The sequence below is a fragment of the Mytilus galloprovincialis genome, chromosome 9, assembly GCF_965363235.1.
Source record: "Mytilus galloprovincialis chromosome 9, xbMytGall1.hap1.1, whole genome shotgun sequence".
NCBI classification, from domain to species: Eukaryota; Metazoa; Mollusca; class Bivalvia; order Mytilida; family Mytilidae; genus Mytilus; species Mytilus galloprovincialis.
Window position 1 is genome coordinate 5,707,700 of NC_134846.1, and position 9,398 is coordinate 5,717,097.

The window sequence follows — 9,398 nt, forward strand, 5'->3', positions numbered from 1 at the left end:
TCAGATACATGTACTCTGCAACTTCAAATTTGATTTGGCCTTCCAGCTGTTTGATTCAAGCGCTACTCATGAGTCTTATATAGGCTAAATGTCCATTGACGTGGATAATTTGGCTAAATTAATACAATGCGTGTACTGTAAAAGAGGGACGAAATATACCGGAGGGACAGTCAAACTCATAGATTGAAAATAAACTGACAACGCCATGGCTTAAAATAAAAAGACAAACAGACAAATAATAGTACAGAAGACACAACATAGAAAACTAAAGACTAAGCAACACGAACCCCACCAGAAACTGGGGGTGATCTCAGGTAAAATTCATGTATTCTATAATTCTTCATCACAATGAGTTGCAATTACAAATTATTGTCTCTACTGTTAGAACAAACAAGTATAAAGGTAAGAGCTGGAATAACATTTCAGAATTTTTTATTGTGTTCCAAAGCGTCAGATAGACGCAGGTAAGGTATTTGCTAACCGTCATAATTTTTGAATTGATGTTTAAACAGGTAAGCGAACATAATTTGAATTGTTTTACATTGTCTTATCGGGGCCTTTTATAGCTGACTATGCAGTATGGGCTTAACCCTGTTACCCTTATATCATTAGGATTATAATTGGTGACCCTAAAGAAAAAAAAAGAAAACTAAAAAAAAGCAAGATATATCTATGATCGATTTAATCATTTATTTAACGTTTCAAAGTCTCAGAAAGGAGCTCCAATATTAAATTTGTGATGATTGCATATTGTTTTATCATATTCTTCGAGCATAGTTTCTACAGCAGATGCTTGCTGTTCTTTGTTACAATGATGGAACATCGAAGCACAGTTTTTCAGACGGTCCACAAACCTGTAATTGAAAACAATTAATTTAAAAGAATGGCTATTAATATAAAAAATAAGGAGATGTGGTATGATTGCCAATGAATCATCTATCCACTAAAGTTCAAATGAAGTGGATTTAAGACTTGCTATCTAATTGGCTAATAATCAGACGGAAATCACGTAAAATGTCAAATAAAATAAAGCCTATTATATATGTTTCGTTTGAAGCGCCATTTGGAATTTCGAGTATTGTAATAATTGTTTTGATTTTTTTTAATCTAATAAAAAAAGCAAACTCAATTTTTAAAGAAAAAAAAATGTGATAAAAGCCAAAAGTGTTCTTTGCTTTTCCACAAGTATATTTAGAATTATTGTGTTTTAAGATGTCAAACTATACAATAGTCGACGCTCTTGAGTTGCATTTATGCAATCAATATAAATTTCAATTCTAAAAACTTATAATCCAAGCTTTGCCGAGGATGTTATATTTAAAACTTTAACTATTAATGTTGGATCCTGCTTTTAACCGAGTTAGTGGTTGAACGAGTTTCGCTAGCAATTCAATAAAAAAGCCGATTGAAATGTTTTCTGAATTGATTAGGTGGAAAAGGGGGGTTGGGGGGTGGGGTGGAAAAACACGAGAAAAATGTAATTTACAATTGCTTTCTCAAAATGTATTAAACTGGTCAGAACCGATATAATTACAAACAGAATGAAGGACAATGATATCGGTATATAATATTATGATATGATGTTTGTTCACACACTTTTTTCTGCAAGATTCTAATTATTGTCACATTAACCAGTTATGTCTAGTTGGGTTGTTCAGCAAAGTTTAACGAATCTATACACCATTGTGCTACAAGGGGGAGATTTTAATAGCTATAAAATTGTATAACAAAAATACCGAAGTCCAAGGGTTAAAAACCGGGTTTAATCCACCGTGTCTTTTGGAAAATGCCTGTACCAAGTCAGGAATATAACAGTAGTTTTTCTATAAATAACTATTGGTTTTGTTAGTTTTTATCGACTTCTCCTTTTTTAATTTACCTTGAAGTTGGGTACTTTTGTTATACTTTATTTACTCTAGTGCCTTAGATTGATGGAATGACCAGTTGGAAGCTGAAATGAGCAAAAGTTGGATAGGATTTGTTCTGCCCCAAACAAGTGCTAAAAGTGTACAACTCTTAAAAGTTTAAATTTTAGCAGGGATAATAAATATTAAAAGAAGTGTTGATTACAAATTATTATATCATTGTGTACATATCGCACTAATTGGATAAAGTAAAACTTACACACAGGTATTTTTATCATACCCTACAAAGGAATTCTGGACACATGTTACGAATGATGACCGGAAATCGTTGTAGCATGGTATTAAATCTAAAAAGTCTGAAATGTTAATATAAGAATCTGTATTGGATTGATTGATGAACGCTTAATATCCAGCACATATTTTACGGATTTTGAGGATTACAACATTATATACATTATATACATGTAGATATACACTTGTACCCAATTGACACAATAGGTCGGGGTTTTAGGTAAAAGTTCAAAAGGAGACATATCACCCTACATATCATGATGAAAACGAGCGATTCTTTCTTTCTTCTACTCCTTAATTCTTTCTATTCAAAATGTAAGCAAAAATCAAAAAGATCAGTAATAGATTTCAAGCAAAACGATTTCCTAGACCGGTTGTTAGCTCGTTTTGTAGCTCAGCGTCTTGTGCCTATACTTTCAGTTTTGATCCGATCAAATTACATTCCAACATCAAATTTCATTTTCGATTAGGATTTGCTACTAGCCGAGATTGATTACTAGATCTAGATCTCTATCTATATAACTGTCATCAAATGTAAGAAAAATTGATGATGTTTTCATCAAAATGAAAACATCAATTGAGACTAAATTGAGCATCTCCTTGCCATGATATGAGACGATGAAAAAGGTGTTTACTGTACAAATGTAGTTAACAAATTTTACTTACGTCATTTAGTTACATGTTGTTTTTAATTTTATTCTAGAAATTTGCTTACCCTCATATATAGTGCATCACTTAAGATATCTCATTTATATAAATAAAAGAAGATAAATGTATTCGCCATTCCAATAAACAAACAAACAATATAAAATGTCTATGGTTTATTCTTATGTAGAAACATACCGAGTAAATAGAAAAAACCTCGTATCATTCAAATTGTTGTTGTAAAGTCCTTCATAAATTAAAAGGCAATTTAACTGGACGAAAGGGGTAATTGTTTTATAAGTGATAAAAGCATGAGTAAAATTGTGAAAGGAATAAAAAGTAAACTAACAATGTAGACTACATGACTCTTTGTTTATCTTATCAAGCTGATCACTTTTGCTGTTTAAACTCTCTTCCTATTATATTTTTAAAAAAGTTTTATAGATAATGGCCAAAAATTGCAAAATTGGTACAGAATGTCATTTAAGGGCAATTTCCCCTCCCCCATAAGGCGGCATCTGACACTTCTTTGTATCATTTTGACATATATGCAAATATTTTTTTTTATCATATAAGCTATTTACAGTCTCTTTCTATCTAATACAGTTTTCAATATGATAACCAAATACGTAAAAGGATAATAACTCCTATAAGAAATCGACATACGACTGATTTATTTGTAGATTTTATCTTGTTGGTTTGTTATGCTGTTCACTGTTTCTCTCTACCTATCTTATTTTGATAATGCTAAACATGCAAAATGAATGAAATTGCCTAAAAGGTTGATTACTAAAATCAGGAGTAAACTGACGATTTCGGGCATTTGACTGAAATGTAAGTCTTCTCTAGATGTCACTTTTGCTGTTTAAAGTTTTTTTTGTTTCTATTATAGTATTCAAGATTATAGTCAAAACCGCAGCAAACGGGTAAAAATGTAATGGTAACAACTCGAATCAGAAATTGTCTAATGATTTTTGCTTTTAGGGCAGATTTGTTTTTCTTAGTTTACTTGATATAAGTTTTGTATTAAAGTTTATCTCTATATATTGCAGCTTTCAAAATAATAGCAAACACCCAACCAATTGGTAAAAATCGTCATTTAGGATCAATAACTTCTATTAGGAGATTTATTAAAATTTTGTTGTAAAAGATGGTACGTAGAGCTTGATATTTTGAAGATATTTGAACCGTCAAATATTCTGGTGAGCATTAATGTAGAGACCATTGAAACTAATATAAGTTCTATATGGCTTAATTCTCGACAACTCACGTGACAAAAAGTAAAATTACAAAAATACCGAACTCCAAGAAAAATTCAAAACAAAAAGTCATTTATCAAATGAAAGTTTGAAAGAGAATATCAATGTTTAAGTCGACTATTTAGTAGAAATGCTAACATAATTTAATTCGAGCGTCATGAGAAGTTTTTGCTGACGAAGCGCGCGTCTGGCATACACAATTGAAAGCCTGGTATCTGAGATGAGGATAATTATACCTACCGTTTTTATACTCCACACAAACAGCTCTTGTCATTTCCTTCATCATATCAGTCGCGAAAGTCATCTCTTTACACGTGTTTGCCTTTTTACAAAGGGCGTTACTTACAAAATGCCTTCAATACAAAAGAAAATATCAACGTTACAATTTGAAAGAAATGAAAAAAGAATATGTCCCCATAGCACAACATACACAGCCAGCACTATCACATTCAGTGTGTTCACCTTAATAGCGAATTGTAATACCTGGTTAAAAAAATCATTCGACATATATTTAGAAACAATCAACATCATAATGAGCATGTTTGGTAATATAATAATTGAATTAATCAAGTTACTTCGTAAAGATAAACTACCTTAACCCAAATTTTTACCATGATACTGGACATATGGACACACTGACCAGTAAAGATGATCCGCCACTTCTACATGTACATGTACTTTCAAAGACAGATCATGATAAACTATACTATCATACAGAGGTTGAGGATATTTGTTTACTTATAATATTGCTGACAGTTTTATACTACCATACAGAGGTTAAGGTGATTTGTTTACTGATCATATTGCTGACTGTTTTATACTTTAAACTTTTATTCAGGAATTTAAAGCGCTTTATGGAACAAAACATTGGCATATTGTTATTTTTTGCTCTAAATGTAATCTATTTTAGATACTTGTATTCTAGAATCAAAATTCAGAGTAGCTTTTTTTAGCAAAAATCTAGCAGTAAATCTGTGTGTGTCAAATCTAGTGGAAAATATTATTTCATAGAATGTTAATATAAGATGTTGATTATAAGAAAAGAGACCACATTCAACTACAAAAAGTCCAATAATTACTTGTTTATCAGGTTCTGAATATTTAATCTTATTATTTATGATACTACTGTAAACGCAGAAATTTTCGTTGGGGATTTAATTTTGTTTATTTCATGGATAAGAATTATCAACGAAATTAATACCCCAACGAAAATTTAACAGTAGATTTACCAAATCTGAATTCAAAATTACGTTACATTATTTAATCAGACAAAATCACATTGACATTATATAAATGATGAAAATAAACGCATACAATGAATTTAATAGGTTAATTGAACTTACTTTTGGATACAAAACCACAAAATTTTAAACCCACCAAAATTAATGTTTACAAAGTAAATAAAATATTGATTATTATTTTTTTTAATTTTTTAATTAACTTTTTGGTAGTTAGACCCGTCACGGCCAGGCTTGGTGAACTGAGTAGGCAAATGTTCACATTAAATCTGTACAGATACAGTGTATTAAATGTCCTCCTTTACACTATAACCCATGGTGGTGCTCCTACTAAAGGAAGAACATACATACATACATACATTCATATATTGGCGGTTGAGAATGATTGATTCATATGTTCTCTTAGTCATTTCGATATCAATTTCCGAAGCAAGATTATCGGTTCTCCAGACTTTCCCGAAGTCCTGTGTTTAACATTGATTGCCGAGTTTATGAGCTTCGGTACTTGCTTGGAAGTTGAATTCAATATCGGATGCGTGGTTGCATGGGTGTTTTATGTTAACAAAACAAATTCTATCATGGCAGATATCGATACGATGGATTCACAATATATGATGGAACATCAGATGAAATTACAGTATTATTCATCTAGGAAATAATCATAATCCCATATTAAAGTTCACCTATGAAATCTCAAACGATAAAATGTCGTTCTTAGATGTCGATGTAATTGAATGTCAAAGATTTACAACACATGACATTCTTGACCTCGATATACATTTTAAAGAAAAAACTTCTTATCTCTATCTGCATAGAAATAGCTGTCATTCACAGCATGAATTCCGATGATTTATTAAAGGTGAAGCAATACGACAGATTAGAAACACAAGTGACCATAACAAATAAATAAACAATCTAACTAATTTCAAAGTGAAATTATTAGAAAGGGGTTATGATAGCGTCGTATAGATGATGGTATTACTGATGCTTTATCAATTGACCGTATTGAATTATTACAGCAAAACAAATCGAAGGGAAAAGAACATAGTTGTCTCATTGGCAATCATACCACATCTTCTTTTTTATATATTCCGTTAGTTTTAATAACTAAATACAACCAATTCATATACTTAAAATAAAGAAACGTATCATGAAACACTGGGATTTATTACAGTTTGACGAAGATTGTGTACAAAAATTCAATGTTGCACCAATAGTTGCATATAGCAAACATAAAAGTATTGGAGATATATATAGTAGATCAAAGTTAAAGACTTTACCATAAAATTGACAGTTGGATCTTGATGATGGCAGATCTGTCATAATAACTAGATCTATTGATGAAGAATTAAAATTTGAGTATATCGATATATACATGAATAATTTTCATATTTGTTTATATTAAAATAATGCATCTTAAGATGACCATCCAAAGATTTAACTGCCGAAACACTAAAATGTAGGGTCCTATCCTGCAAAATGGAATGCGTGGTTGCATGGGTGTTTTATAATATCAAAACAACAACACAAACAAAAACAAGATTTTATGAAGGAAGTGACGGTTGATAGATAAATTATTGGACCATCTGTTTCTGAGCGTCTTTTTGAGTCTTAGGTAGGCAAAATGTACTTTTGTTGTACCAAATTATACGCCTTGTATGTTTGTTGATTTTTCCCTTGGAGGAACAACTACAACATCAGAATGCAGTTTCGAATTTGAATGATTTCTTTTCATGGTGAAAAGTTTCAGATTAAAATTCAAGCAAGATATCATATATTGTTAAGATGTAAGCATATTTTCACATTATATTTTATCCCAATGATTCACTATATGTGTATTGGAAGAAAGAAGAATAAACATACCCACATATGTCTTCAACAGTTTCTGCACTTATATTCTTTAATGCATCACCATCAAAGAAAAAGTTTTGAACACTTAAGAAACGTGATGAACAACCAAACACTGGCCTGCATTCAATTGGAACATCATAACTTGTCCCTGAAACTATATGATAACGTTTAATCAGATACTATTTCTGTTGCTCGATTTTGTGGGATACAGTTTTTTGTCTATTTTCCTTAATGTACTATTTCGACCTGTTAAAAAGTAAAAAAAAAAAAGAGATGAAGAGGAATATCTATACTGTATCAATTGGATACGGGGCACAATATTACAATTTTGTTTATGATTGGCCAAAGATGTAAACATTCATTTTTTTTTTATTAAATGTCATTGTAATCCCGCTCATTACATGGATTTTCGTATTAAATAAACAATACTATTAACGTTGACCTTTATCATTAAAAAGTAAAATCACAAAAATACCGAACTCCGAGGAAAATTCAAAACGGAAAGTCCCTAAGCAAATGGCAAAATCAAAAGCTAAAACACATCAAACGAAAAGATAACAACTGTCATATTCCTGACTTGGTGCAGGCATTTTCTTATTTACTTAATAGGTGATATCTTGATGTAATTTCCGATAAGTAAAAGCTGTAGAAAAATATGAATTTTGATGTATCTAGAATAAAAGATCATCGAGGAATCATTATGTAAAAAATGATACATAAGGTTGAGGTATCATTGTATGATTACTGATCAATGAGATCGAAGCATCGTTGTATGATATATCATAAATGAGCTTGAGGTACATTGTATCATTGTATGATTAATGATCAATGTGCTCGAAGTATCGTTGTATGATATATGACAAATGAGCTGGAGGTATCATTGAATGATAAATGATCAATCAACTCGAGGTAACATTTTTTATTAAAGATAAACGGGCTCGAAAAATCAATGTGTGCTAACTGGCTAATGACCCCGACGCATCATTGCATGGTAGATTGTGAATGGGCACGAGATTTATTCGTATGATAAATGGTCAATACCCTCGATCATCATTATATAATACATGTGCATAGAGCTCGATGTTTCATTATATGTTGAATGATGTATGAGCTTAAGGTATAATAAATAATCAATGCGCTCTAAGTATTATTGCATGAATAATGAGAAATGAGTTCAAGGTATACGTATCATTGTATTATAAATGAACAATGAACTCGACATATCTTTGACAAATTATGTCTTGTCATTAATGCCCAATGTAATTATTATTGAAAGTCTCAAACCTGATACAAGCATTGAGGGGCTGATAAAACTTAAATGACCAAAAGTATAGGCAAGCCCGTTGCAGTACTAGAATTAAGTTAAAGCACAGAGAAATCAATGTTAACTTTTGTACTATGTCTATAATCATAAATTGAGAAACTAGTTTAGCAAATACTAAAATAAATTATACGAATAGACATGTTTTGCCCAAAAAGACTACTCAACAAAGTCGTCGGTAAAGGCGATATTGAAAAAAAAAAGAATATAAAAGACTTTTAACAGAAATAGAAGATTTACTTACCATAAGCAAAGGTGACAGTATAAATCATCAAAACCAACATAGTTTTCATAAGAGTATGAGCTCAATACACCAGATCAATGCTGTATACCACAATGTCCTTTAATGATGTTATTTATAAGCTGGATAACGCAACATCTGAAATATTTATATGGGTAATTGGCAAATTGAAAGTTAATCTAATAATATTTAATCATCTACACGAACACACATCCTGTAATTACTAATATTTTCAAATATATGTTAATGTCAAAACTATCAAGTCATTAAGTGTTATTATATTTAATTTCCAGATTATTGTTATGTAATCGACGTTTTACAATTTGCCAAATGCCGTAAACACGGGTAAGTTGATCATAATCATTGTTTGGTTTAAAGTAAAAATTAAAAATATCGTATTTAAAAGTTATCAACAAAGATAAATTCTTAAGTTTTAGAACAAATATTCAGATTTGTTTCCATTAGGAAATGTCTGTACCGAGTCAGGAATATGACAGTTGTTTTCCATTCGTTTGATGTGTTTGAACTTTTGATTTTGCCTATTTATAAGATACTTTCCGTTTGGAATTTTCCTTGGAGCTTGGTATTTTGGTATATTACATTTTTTGTACATATTAACTAAATACATCAAGCTTTTTGTAAAACTTTGTGTTGCCGTCTTTTCGTGTTAGAGTCAATTTAGACTCT

At 30.8% G+C, this 9,398-nt stretch overlaps 1 long non-coding RNA gene across 1 annotated transcript; it reads right to left on the reverse strand.

Moving 5' to 3' along the window:
* Positions 1-676: 676 nt before the first annotated feature.
* LOC143044307 (uncharacterized) lies at positions 677-8,851 on the reverse strand. The gene is made up of 5 exons (XR_012968626.1): positions 8,715-8,851; positions 7,162-7,303; positions 4,301-4,413; positions 2,125-2,221; positions 677-854 (listed from the first exon to the last, which is right to left on the reverse strand). It is a non-coding gene; the product is annotated as an uncharacterized LOC143044307 (long non-coding RNA).
* Between the last annotated feature and the right edge of the window lie 547 nt (positions 8,852-9,398).